Source organism: Homarus americanus, unplaced genomic scaffold, assembly GCF_018991925.1.
Source record: "Homarus americanus isolate GMGI-L3 unplaced genomic scaffold, GMGI_Hamer_2.0 scaffold43895, whole genome shotgun sequence".
NCBI lineage: Eukaryota > Metazoa > Arthropoda > Malacostraca > Decapoda > Nephropidae > Homarus > Homarus americanus.
Window position 1 is genome coordinate 657,587 of NW_024738072.1, and position 14,914 is coordinate 672,500.

Sequence of the window (14,914 nt, forward strand, 5' to 3'; positions counted from 1 at the left end):
GATATAATAGAACACACTTAACACAATTTTTTAGATAAGCTGTAAATGAATTTATTTTTGTGAAATGAGAAGACGTATAAACAATGTGAGTGTTGTTATGAGTCACGTCAGACCACCACCATGAGCGGAGAGCCCGGGTAATGTGAACCACATATTTTACGCGTTCACATCACCAGACCATGTCCCACTATTTTTAAACTGCCTTAATATGAAACTTGGCAACATCAAATGTACCAAAGTAGCTTAAGGACAACTTTAAACACAAACTCTTTCCCTGGGTCGACTACAAAATTTCCATCTTTTATGCCTAATGATTTCAAACGAAACCTCACCAAATAATGTCTGACTTGATCTTGAGTTTAAATATATCAAGGAATTACTCTTTAATGGTGGTTCTCCTAAGAGATTTACTAATATCGGCAAAACTCTAAAGAGAATCCCCGGGCCACAGCAGCGTGTAACAGATTACACCTCTAAAGATATCATTTACCTTCACATTCTGTACACAGGACACCTTAGTTTTTCCCTTAGCAACAAGTTTAAGAAAATTGTGATTGATTCCTACTCATAAATTTCACTGAGTATGATAGACGGTATCCAAAAGTCAGAAAGTTATTAAAAAATTCTTAAAAAAAAAAATATTTGATTCCCACACCAACAATCATCAGTAGTTTATCAGTTGACGTATTGCCAGCTGTAGGGCGGCATAGAACAAAGACGCACCCACGTGTAGTTGATTGATTTAAACAACTCAACACACACACACACACACACACACAGACACACACACACACACACACACACACACACACACACGTACAAAGTCTTGACAGCCAGCAGAATGTTGTCTAGGAATCGTAGTCAGGTGCGTACAGGTGTCATGGGTCTATAGTTAACTTACAGTACCAACAGTGATTTAATAAAATAATTATCTCGAATCCAGTCTTAGTGAGGTTCCCAACTGAGTGTTAGGTATAAAATGGCTGCCAAACACCAAATAACCCCGAGTTTCCTTTGATATTATCCAACATCAAATGATTCTTGGTTGCCCTCATCATTTTTGTTCTGGATGCCGCTCTCTCTCTACCTCAGTCGTCTAACAGGTCGTTTCCATCGGGCACTAGCCAGAGGATCGGTAACTGAACTGTCTCTCTGTAGGTTCCAGTACCACAAGTCTCTGTCTTGGGTCTAATATTGTTTATTATTTGCATTTGTGGACTTGTCTCTCTATAGAAGGTAAACAAAGTCGAGTTTCAGCTTTATGTGGACGGTTTAAATCTTTATGTGGTAATAATGTACAACTATTGTGCATAGGACAATACGGTATTTCTTTTGTATGAGTCGAACACTTGGTTAACAGGGAGTATACACCATGGTAGACGATATTGAAGGCGCACAGCCAACCTATTTAAATCTGTTTGTCCCTTGATGCTTGTACAGTACGTGCATTTAATTTAATCCCTTGCCGGTTGACTTAACTTTATTTATTGACGACACACCCCAAACAACCCTTAACAGTCATTAAGCTTATTCAATTACTTCCTTTAAGAGCTCCCACTGCTCCATTCTTAATCAAATTGCACCACTTCCCTAGCCAAGCGATAAGTAAGTTCAAACTGTACGTGATTAATTTAAAATTTTCATATGCCTTATTTATCATTTTGTTGACAGCTGTGACTACTGGTTCTGTATAGTGGCCATGATTTGCATCGCCTTCTTGAACCTAGTCATGTGTGGACCTCTGTATGGATCAAGGTTTCTCCTATACACACTGCTTCGACTACACAGCTGATCGTTTATCCCCGAGGCTACTGAACTCAACAAAGATTTTTATAAGGCAAGTAAAACCTTTATCTTGTGTGTGTGTTTGTGATGAGATATGGTTCTGTTGGGCTCGTGGTATATGGAGCCTATGGTTGTATGGCAATGTGCTTTTAATTAACTGCCACTACTATGGTTGTAGAGCTCCGGCGGCGACCAAGTGCAGCTAAGAGTTACTGGGTCGCCTTCAGGACATTTCCAGTTCACTAACCTGTAAGTGAGGGTGGGTGAGTGAGTTGCCAGCTACCCTGTCTCCTTGTGTATCGAGAGTATAATATAATGTGGAATGCTCGATATATTTGTCTTATTAACTAGTGAAACGTTTTCTTTCAAGGAATACATATACATACATACATACATACATAAAACATACATACATACATACAACCAGACATATATATTTTTCTGCAGCCCCCAAATAATATTACTTTTTTCCTCAGACAATGAGTGTTCGAATTCTCCTTTGAAATTAATGGAGCAAGACTTCTATCAATTTCTCTAAAACTCTCTTAATTTGTAACATTTCTGGAGCGTTTGAAGAAAGTAATCATTTTCTTCTGGACCAAAAGCCTTACTGTTTGAACTTACTTCTCAAATTAGCCATTATTAATGTCTCTCTGCAGCTCTCATACTTAGTCGATTCTTCATATTCCAGACTGATGGATATTATAGTTTTCTTTTGTCACATAAAACGAGAGTGTAAGGATGTATGTTAACATGTGCACGATTTTAAGTGAAGCTGTTAACATGTATGTATGTATGTATGTATGTATGTATGTATGTATGTATGTATGTATGTATGTATGTATGTATGTATGTATGTATGTATGTATGTATGTATGTATGTATGTATGTATGTGTATGTATGTATGTATGTATGTATGTATGTATGTATGTATGTATGTATGTATGTATGTATGTATGTATGTATGTATGTATGTATGTATGTGGCAAGTGTAGTGTATGTATGTATGTATGTATGTATGTATGGTTGTATGTATGTGTATGTATGTATGTATGTATGTATGTATGTATGTATGTATGTATGTATGTATGTATGTAGTATGTATGTATGTATGTATGTATGTATGTATGTATGTATGTATGTATGTATGTATGTATGTATGTATGTATGTATGTATGTATGCAAGTAAGTGTATACAATGTATGTATGTATGTGATGTATGTATGTGTATGTATGTATGTGTATGTATGTATGTGTATGTATGTATGTATGTATGTATGTATGTATGTATGTATGTATGTATGTATGTATGTGTTGTATGTATGTGTATGTATGTATGTATGTATGTATGTATGTATGTATGTATGTATGTGTATGTATTGTATGTATGTATGTATGTATGTATGTATGTATGTATGTATGTATGTATGTATGTATGTATGTATGTATGTATGTATGTATGTATGTATGTATGTATGTATGTATGTATGTATGTATGTATGTATGTATGTAAATGCACGTAAAGCCACATGAAAAATAGTGGATTAAATATATAATCCAGGAGGGAGATTTTCAATACGTGTGTGAAACAGAACAAAATTTTTTTCGAACATTTATCATCAAACATGAGAGTTTATTTTTATGATATATTTCGATTATTTATTAACACGAGATGAGGTGGAGGCTGCGAGAGTTACCTGGACACAAGAGAATCAGTAAAACTTCCACCAGGTCACTGTATCTCCAGTCATCCAAGTCAGACGAAAATTTGAGGTAGATACGTACTTCATTTTTTTTGACCATAACAAATTAGTTCCTTACCCAACAGGACTTCCTGACTACGCTGGTGACGAACTAGACTTTTTCTTCACAAAATATCCAAACACTTACATTTTTATTGTGTCATCGCTTAAAGGTTCTGGTCACTGTCTTATTCCTCCAACTTGTTATCTTCCTCTTCACCCTCCTCCCCCCACACACACTACCTGCCACCTTAGAGTTGCTTGAGGACGTCTTACACCCACCCCACTTGGACCTGCAAAACGGCTCTCTCCATTTATCACTTCGATCTGTTTATCACCTCTCTGGTTTGCTTGTATACTTGTATCTAGTAAACAGCAAACATCCAGTCTCCTCCAAACACTGGCAGCGTAAACAACTACAGCCTCATTTACAACACATATAACAAAGTAATGTATATCAATAGCCCAGTCCGTCTTCTACCTGTCTAACCACCAACCATAACTCCCTTCCTCTCTCCCTATGCTCTTACAACAGCCGCTACAGCAAGTCCTCCATATATCATGTTGACTCAGAATTAAACCGTTGGTAACATTGTCCCCTTCAACACCTAGGCCAAAAACCCCCATCCTACCGCTGTCACCTGAAGGTTATAGCAATATACTATGTGCGGATCTACCCACCATAGTCTCCACGACAACCCTAACCTGCTAGTTTGATCGGTTGCCTCTGATACTCACTAACTACAACATACTAGTAACTGATTCTAGTTCTCGTAAGTTGTTTACACTGTCGTTTCTCGTCTTAGAAGCTCATCGACCAACCAATATTTTTCTTTTCCTTCATCATTCACAGAGGCTTAATGAGCTCTTCTCCAGGTATTACCGACAGCTCACACCTTGATCATGGAGTCTGACACCACCACCACCATCACCACCACCATCACCACCACCATCACCACCACCACCACCACATCAATTATCGTCTTCTACTTCACACTTCCTCCTCCTCCTCCTCCTCCTTCTCCTCCTAACCCATAATCTATACAGTGCTCTTGAGAACTTCGGTGAATTGGATTTTCTTGTGTGTGATATTTATGAAGTTTTTGACAAGATCTGACATCAAGAACTTTGTGTCAAGGTTCAGTTTTTTGGTCACATTGATTATTTTATCTCTTGAGTCTTCTGTTTCATTCTCTGTGTCTCTTCTTTTATCTCCTGGTTTTACTTATCTCCTGGGTCTCCTCACTTATCTTCTGGGTCTCTTATCTCTTCTGGCCCTCTTTTATCTCCTGTGTCTCTTATTTTATCTCCTATGTCTCCTCTTTCATCTCTTGTGTCTCCTCTTTTATCTCCTGGGTCTCTTATTTTATCTCCTGGGTCTCCTCATATTCAGAGTAGTTTCCCAATAACACTGGAGTTCCTCAAGGCTCGGCTATTCTTCCTTTCTTTTATCTCGATGTAATGGTCTCCTGCCCATCCCTCCAGTAGTGTACGTGTGTTGACTACCCACACACACACACACACACACACACACACACACACACACACACACACACACACACACACACACTCACACGCTTGTTATGTGTAGATCCATTTATCCCGAGAGAGAAAAAAATAAGGTAGATTTCTATTTATCCTGTCATGATCTGCCATGCATGACGTCAGATACAGGTGAACAACACAGAGGATTGATACATAAGTGTGAGGCTCAGGTTCATACATCGCTGGAAGTAGTCCATGTTTTTTCTTGCAATAAATGATTTATAATGTATGCAATAAATTGTAATAAAGAAATTAATAGATAATAAGATCTTGTGTGTTTGGAAGACGGATATTTAGAGTCTGGTATGTGACCTTGGCCTTCCTCTATTATACTGTTAACATTGTTTTTCAGTTTATTCAGAATAACTATAATTTTAGCTTTTTACGTTTCGTATACTTGATTATAATGTGTGTGTGTGTGTGTGTGTGTGTGTGTGTGTGTGTGTGTGTGTGTGTGTGTGTGTGTGTGTGTGTGTGTGTGTGTGTGTGTGTGTGTGTGTGTGTGTGTTTTACATTAGGTCATGACGCCTACTGCTCCCCTCAGCTGTGTAATGTAAACAACACGAGTCGTAATAGACTATGGTGTTATTATTTAGAGTACAGCGTAAAGAACAATGTACATATTAATACAAAAAACGAACTTGAAAAGAAATAAATCTTCAGCCTCTTCATGACTCACTATATGACTCAGGGAAGTTCAACATCATCCTCATCACAAACTTTTGTTAGTAAATAAAGAAGAGGAAAGAAATGAATAGTTATGTGTAACTAGACGACAATAACTTCTTTAATAATTTACCTTCACTGAGAACTGCTCTCGGGGAGAAATTATATATAAAAACCTACTATATTTATACCTGCATACTACTACTGCTACTACTACTACTACTGCTAATATACTACTACTACTACGAATAATAATATATTTTTTAAACGTGGCCTCCAGCCTCCCCATATAGCCACACCTTCGCCGCCATTTTATTACCTTAAAATTAAATATCCTAATACATAAGTAACTACCCTAGCTGTGTGGAATTAGTTGAGCCGCAGATCTATGCGGCATTCAGTGACTGTTGCCTCGTAGTCAATATCTGCGACTGGTGTCGGCTCTTGGGCCGAAGATTTCGTTCCCCTGAGGCAAAGTAATGCAGACCTAAGCAGAGCGAAGGGCAGTTAACATCTCAACCAGGTTGTAACGTAACTTCTGGGTTGCTGCTTCTGTTCAGATAACACCACCGTGAGTCTGCCATAGAAATATCTTGCACTTGGTCCCATCCCGCCAGATGTTGTGAATACTAAAGGAAGGACTTGCTGGCATTGGGTTGGTACCCTATTTGTGGACCTCGTGATGTTACCAGGTCCCATGGCCTCATGGCACTGATCAACACCAGCGCCACCTGCTATACAGTCCCTCTAATAACTCTCACCAATATCCACCCAAGAGGCCCGCAGGTGGATGACACTGTGATCACTTGACGCACTACACATTCACAAGTAACAATTCTGGTAGTTCTGGTTGGTTGTTCCTCATCAGATCCAGGTTTTTGACGAAAAACCCGGAGCTATCACGACCCTCATCCTCCCTCCACCACCACCGAACACTAAATACTACTACTACTTTTAATAATAATAACAACCACTCCCGTCCAATATTCACTCCACCTTCAGCAACCACTCCACCTCCAGCAACCACTCCACCTCCAGCAACCACTCCACCTCCAGCAACCACTCCACCACCAGCACCTAATCTAGTCATTTCCATATCGTAGCTTACGAGTAGAGAGAGAGAGAGAGAGAGAGAGACTGCACACAAAACTCTCTCGAGAGGTGATGCTTTCTTGCTTAACTCTCCCTTTATTTCTCTCTATCACCTTCTCCCTCTCCATTCGTCTCTCTTCTTTTTCATCTTTAATTCTACTTTTCTATCTTAATTTATCTATTTGTATTCCAAAACGTAAAGGGGAAAGGGAATCAAGTGATAAAAATGATCGTTTCTTACTCTCTCTCTATCTGTCTGTCTATCTGTCTGTCTGTCTGTCTGTTCGTTCGTCTGTCTGTCTATCTGTCTGTCTGTCTACTGTCAAGAAACGAAAAAAAACCCTCTCCATAATATTTCTTTCTGGCTACATAGAAGAAAAAGCAGAAGTTAATATTCCTCAATCTAACTTGTTAATGACAACGTGACAAAGTTAAAACAAAAGTTACTTACAAGTTAAAATTTCTTCGTTTTTTTTGTTTTATTAACTGGGACAGATTAGAAGTTGGTAAGATATTTGGTGTTGTGTTCGTCTCTCGTCCACAGCTGAGACGAGTGTTGTCACCATCTGTACTGTGAGCTGATCATCATCTGTATAACAATAATGATAACTTAAATAATAGAAAAAAGTCTCAATAAATGTAATGTTATAGATGTAACAACATGAATAACACACAGTACAGTACAGTCCATCTTCCTGAGGTTGCTCCCCGGTCACCCATAGTCCACCCGGTTGTTAATGGTTAACTAACTTTGTATTGGGGAATTGACGGTGGTTGAGTACTGTCCCACCCTCTCTGTCACCTTGTGTACCGAAGACAGTCCACACTGTCCCGCGCTGGCTTACGAGATTCACCTCTCACTCACTGCCACTACACAATAAAGTGTTGCAGCACTTACACGTTGTGCAATGAAGTGTGCTCAATAGTTAACTACTGTTTGACACAAGTGTGGAGGATGACACTACCTGGGTGTTGACACTCCTGTGAGACATCCACCTGTACACATGACACTCTGGTCACGTGTATTAACACTCTGATCCTTTGTACAATAACTTATGGGATAAATTGTTTCAAGATCTAAGACAAAATTAACGATATGACTTGAAGAATTTTATGACACAAAAAATAATGAGGGACATAACGATATAAATATAACCAGAGAGAGAGAGAGAGAGAGAGAGAGAGAGAGAGAGAGAGAGACCTCTAAGGGTTATCAATTAGCTGTTCTCACATAGCACTCCAGTCGTGTGACAAGAATTTCTTATACAAGTCAATACAAGTGTTGAATATCACCTCTTTACCTCCTCAACTCCTCACCTGCCTTCACCCCAACACCTGCCCTCACCTCAACACCTGCCCACCCCCAACACCTGCCTTCACCCCAACACCTGCCTTCACCCCAACACCTGCCTTCACCCCAACACCTGTCTTCACCCAACACCTGCCCACACCTCAACACCTGCCCACACCTCAACACCTGCCCACACCTCAACACCTGCCCACACCTCAACACCTGCCCACACCCCAACACCTGCCTTCACCCCAACACCTGTCTTCACCCAACACCTGACCTTTAGCTGTTACCTTTGGTGGATTAATGATTTATAAATACCTCAACTGATTCTCTAATTACAGGTAGTCCACGTTGATCATCCTGGGAGAACAAGAATTACTTACTATAAACGACAGGTGACGTTGATCATCCTGGGAGAACAAGAGGTACTCACCATAAACGACAGGTGACGTTGATCATCCTGGGAGAACAACATCAAGGATGGCACCAGGCTAGACCATAGTCATCTGCACAGTAAATCTCCGTAATTCCAGCAATAAATCCGTAGATGAATCCAGCGATAATTCTAGCGATAAATCTGGCGATAACACCTGATCCATGTCCCTCCTTCCTTCCTGTCTCGGTTCTCTCAGTGTTTATCTCTCCTTCTCTTTCTTCTCTCCCCCTCGCTGATCCATTATACAACTCAGTCTGTCTCTCTCTATATTTGATTCTCTCAGCTATATTCTCTGTCTCTCGTTCTCTCAGTCCTTCCATGTCTCTCTCGTTCTGTCTCTGAGGACATAAGAAAGTGACAGAGGCTCAGGGAGTCTTCCAGTGTCCACCAGTTCGTCACTTATCAATGTTCAAGAATAATTCCCACCACATCATCTGAAAGTTAATCTAGACAAACCAAAAATAACGCACCAAACGCCTCAAATATATTAAATGTATAAATATTTTCCTCAACATAAATAATAAAATGGTTCAGAGGAAAACATTATATAGAAGAGACAAAAATATTAATAGTTTTCATTTGTGTTAATAAAGAGTAAAGGTGTTGACAAATTTTGAAGACGAAAGAATTGATAAAAATATTCGTGTTTGAGATTAAAGTACAATTTATGATGAAAAAGTAGTAAAAATATGTTTGTGATGTAATAGTAGAATGTGTGTGTGTGTGTGTGTGTGTTTGTGTTATTACATGTGTATATGAGATTGTATTTAAGTTTTGTATACTGTAAGTGTATTTGTGTATGAGTAGTGTTTGTGTGTCTCTAAATCATAATTCTATACATTCTTATTAATTTCACATGTATTTTTCACCCCTTTGTAAATCACACCATTGCTAAGGACACAAGATCCACTGAATGTTTACACGCGTTAGTGGTCGTGTTTTTCCGTGTATAAACCTTGGCCATAACACTTGCCTTCACAACAAACATGGCTGCCGGATGATGCAACCATGGCAACGGTGACGCTACTAGCTGCTTTGTTAAATCTATATTGAACATTCTTTGATTGTTACCAGCTGAGGAGCTTCATATTCAAATTAGAAAGTATGAAGAATATATTCATTATTCGATCCAGGATGTTACGGGGAGAGGGAGGGATGGGGATGGAGGAGAGGGAAGGAGAGGAGAGGGAAGGAGAGGAGAGGGAAGGAGAGGAGAGGGAAGGAGAGGAGAGGGAAGGAGAGGAGAGGAAGGAGAGAAGAGGGGTTGGAGGATTTACGTCACAGGATAAACAAAGACAGAAGGACCTATTGTTCACCGAGTCACTTGATTAACACCTCTCATAGGAAGAGTTAAAAGGGATCCAATAGGCTAGACGGACCGTTTGGGACAGCGTGGAAACAACAAATTTGAGCAACACTGGAATCGACCGCGTTCACCACCTCAGCTGTAAAGTAAGGTACACATTTACATCTCCTTGTCCTAGTTAGGGATGCCCAGATACGAAATAGCGATCCTTAGAACGGGAACCTAGCACTGCATCCACTCGGTCACCATACCCCAACACTATAGACGTACCGTGAGTTAACATTACCGGTTGAACCATAAAAGATGTCGTCGCCCACTCACCTTAAGCTCATTGTCTGACTAAAGGTATTACCGAGGGCATCTTACAGCAGAGGTCAGCGTGAACCTGTTAAACAACCTTGCTTCTCTCACACGTCAGGACCCATACAGCTCAACCTACTTTTTTGTTCTTTGTGAATCAATTTTCTTGTAGATTTTCTTTATTGTTTGCATTCAGTATTGTTTGTATGCAAAGTTAACATTGTTTATCTTAATACATACACGAAGGTTCATATGTGTGTGTGTGTGTGTGTGTGTGTGTGTGTGTGTGATGGCAGACATTACCAGTTAAAACATCACACGTGTACACAAGTCTGGACTCCCTTGTCATCAAAACTTGTTCTACTTGATTTGTGGTAAAAGTTTTGACCATCTGGAGAAAACTAATTGAACTGTACACGTGTTCTGCTTGATACTTTTTCACACACACACACACACACACACACACACACACACACACACACACACACACACACACACACACACAGCAGTCTAACCCATAAGCAGCAAACCCATCCCCAATTAACTAATGGACGTCATTCCTCTCATCATATATATCATAATTCTGACTCCTGGTAGACTATCCCGTCATTAGTATTCTCCCTTCTGTCTATGTATGACACCTGTAATATATAGTTGGTGTGGTTCTTCTTCAGATAACCTCCATTTTGGCCCCATTTTCGGTGAGGTTGTAATTCTTCACACAAATTGAAAAAGCTCTCCATTATTCTCCTTCTCTCAGCTTCCCTGTGTTTATATTATGCATAAGTCATTGTTCCTTTTACCTGAGGTCTAAGACGTCTTGCACTATACACAGTTACATATTTCACCTCTATCTCTACTATGCTTCTTCCTCTTGTTAAATTGCGTCTCTAATTCCTCTCCTTGTTCATTCCTATTCATTTCACCTTCTTGTTATCTCTGGAATATTTTTGAAAACCTTTTCTTTTATTTTGCTTTAATTTATTTAATTTTTTTTTTAATATTCCTTCTTGTTGTTAATAAACCTCTGTACGTCTTCCTTCTATCATAACTCCTTAGTTATAGCTGACGCCCATAAGCTGACACCCATAAGCTGACGCCCATAAGCTGGTCTCTTCTTCTTAACTAGCGCAGCCAACCTCTCAACCTCTCATGTGTGTGTGTGTGTGTGTGTGTGTGTGTGACCTCCGACGAGTGTTGTGCCCTCTGGATCTCAGCTTTAGGTCACAACTTGGCAACATCTGGATACTGTTGACCCTCACTATACAGGGGTCAATACAGGGGGGGTCTACACCAGTGTGTGTACTTGTTATCTGTGACATAGCTCGAGTGTTGTGAACAGCTGATAGGACGAAATAAAATCACCCATTTAATAATTATCAGAATAAACATATTAATAACATCAGTATCACAAAATTGTGGTGTAGTGCGGGAGTGATATTACTGTAGGTGTGTATCTGTGGCCGTCTAAACCATTAATGATCGATGGGGAGCTTAGTTACAAATTTTGATTGGTGGGTTTCATAGCAGAAAACAAATGGGTGAAGAATTCTGGGATATTGATATCTTGTTGTCAGCTGAGTGTAGGCTCATACCTTGTTGCTGTGTTGACTTTCATTGATAAATCTCTGGGATTACAGCTGTTAGTTACAACAGTGTTTACAACCTCACAAACAACGAGTGTTAAACCTACCACTTAGTTTTATATACGACAAAAATGTAATTTTAACTAGCAAGTCACCGAGAGTAATTTCATCGTTTATTTACATAATATTTTGTAGCGTTATTATGTTGTTCACGTAAGCTTGTTTTTAATAACTATTGTGTCGCATTATTAAACCTTTTCTCGCTGTACAGTGTAAGGGGGACGGACGCTCCTGTCTAACTTGTTCCTTCTTTTAAGACGGCGTATAGTGGCGTTATCAACAGCAAGAGTACCGCCGTGTACTGTATGTTAGGTCCCCAGCAGGTAGTCTGTTCTGTGTGTGTGTGTGTGTGTGTGTGTGTAATTTCAGAATGATACCTTTGGAACATTAACTTTATATTTTACATTAAATTTAAATTAGGAAGTTCTCGAGCTTTCACTCTTACTGTACTCCAAGACCTCATCAAGAGGGAAGAGTCAGAGTAGTAGGTGGTAGTTAAGTGTGGACTGGGAGACGCTTCATACACTTACCTTAGCCAGTATTACACAAGGTTAACTCTCACTTTGTCTTATTGTGGTTGATGGTATATACAGTATACTGTATATACTGACTAAAACTCTTCTCTATTGCCTATTGTTATCTGAACTATTATATTCTGGGAGTAACTGCCCCATACACTACCATACATCACCATGTTCCTTCCCTCAACACCACTCTCACACCTCTCAGTCTAACTCTGGGAGACACACTTGACTTTACTCCCTTCACTGGTCCCCAACTTTGCCCTTCAGTTTTCTTTCACGCACACAACAGGGTCATCCGGGCTCTTCTCTCTCATCATATTACTCAGATCATACTCTTGTACAGTCAAACACCTTCCTTGTGCTTAGTATTGTTCTGTTTTCCTTGATAATTGATTAGAAGCATTGTCCAGCTCTGTATCCTGCAGGGTGTCAGGTCCCAAGCGCAGGACCTCCTTACATAATGTTTGTCTATAGTTTAACAGTCTGATGGCCAGAGGACAACATAGTACTACTCTTGTCCTCTAAACTCAGGTACTTATTGACAGCTTAGTCGGTCAGTGGTCGGCTGTAGGTCTAGCTTTGGCAGGTGAGTGTTGTATCCACACACACACACACACACACACACACACACACACACACACATTCATTCTCTCTCTGTTAACATAAAACTACTTATCTTTTCACACTTTTCACACAGTCCCTCTTCCACTGTATCTTGAAGCTCTTTAACTCAAACAAAAAAACAAAAAATTAAATTCACACGAAGAAAAATTACTTTCACATATTTAATTTAATTTACTTTCATTATATTTCATTTATTTTTATTTGATTAGATTTATTTTATAATTGTTTTATGAGTTATTTAAGGGAGGTGTTAATAGGTTGAATAAGACTGTAAGGTTATAATTAGCGTATGACTTTGCTGGAGAGCCAGTTACTTGCTCTCTAACTCTTTCCCTCACACTCATTCTTCCTCACTCTTAACTTCACATTATTGCAGGCAGCGTGAGGTCTATTCAACTCAGTCTCTCAGTCAACATAAAACTGCTTTATCTCTCCACACTTTTCACACGGTAATTCCTCCACTGTATTTCAAACAACTTTTACAACCTCTTAAAAACCTCCTTAACACTCACAAGATTGAAGTGATGCTCAACTTTTTTCTTTTCTTTTTTTTTTTTTAACTAGAAAACGAAAAACAGAAGAATATTCAAAGTCTTCAATGCTCTTCATCTTTCAATTATTTCAGTTTTTGCTCTATAGCTTCACCACTATCCCTGTATATCACCCACACCTTCCTTCACACCACCCCTTCCTTTACCTCCTTCACCACCTCCCCTTCCTTCACCACCACCTCCTTCCTTCACCCACCTCCCTTCCTTCACCACCACCTCCTTCACCACCACCACCTCCTCCACCCTACGCCTGTATTCTCCCCACCTTCACCACCCTTCCTTCACCACACCTCCCTTCATCCACCACCACCTTTCCTCCACCACTACCCCTGCTATCACCCCACCCCCCTCCACCACCACCTTCCCTCCACCACTACCCTGTATCACCACCACCTCCTTTCTTCACCACCACCTCCTTCCTTCACCACCACCTTTCCTCCACTACCCCTGTATCACCACCTCCTTCCTTCACCACCACCTTCCCTCCCACCACTACCCCTGTATCACCACCACCTCCTTCCCTTCACCACCACCTTCCTCCACCACTACCTCTATCACACCTCCCCTTCCTTCACCACCACCTTCCCATCACCTACCTCTGTATCACCACCACCTCCTTCTACCACCTCCCATCACCACTACCCTGTATCCCCCTCCCCTTCCTTCACCACCACCTCCACCACCCCTATCACCACCACCTCCTTCCTTCACCACCACCTCCCCTCCTCCACCTCCCCTTCACCACCACCTTCCCTCCACACTACCCCTGTATCACCACCTCCTCCTTCCTTCACCACCACCTCCCTCCACCACCTCCCTTCACCACCACTTTCCTCCACCACTACCTCTATCACCACCACCTCCTTCCTTCACCCACCTTCCCTCCACCACTACCCCTGTATCACCACCACCTCCTTCCTTACCTTCCCTCACCACCACCTCCTTCCTTCACCCACCACCTTCCCTCCCCTACCCCTGTATCACCACCACCTCCCCTTCTTCACCACCTCCCTCCACCACCTCCCCTTCCACCACTTTCCTCCCCTACCATATCCACCACCACCTCCTTCATCACCACACCTCCCCTCCACCACCTCCCTCCACCACTACCCCTGTATCACCACCACCTCCTTCCTTCACCACCACCTCCCTCCACCACCTCCCTTCACCACCACCTCCCCTTCACCACCACCTTCCCTCCCACCACTACCTCTGCATCCCCAAGTATGGCAGCTGAGAGAGCCATATCTACACTTCTCTTCTCACTTCTTCTTCTATTTCACAGTTGCCTTTCATTTATTCACTATAACCTTGTGATGACCGCCACTTTCTTCCTTCCTTCCTTCCTCCCATTCTCCCTCATTTCCTTCCTCTCTAACCTCTCTACTTTCCCTCTCTCTCC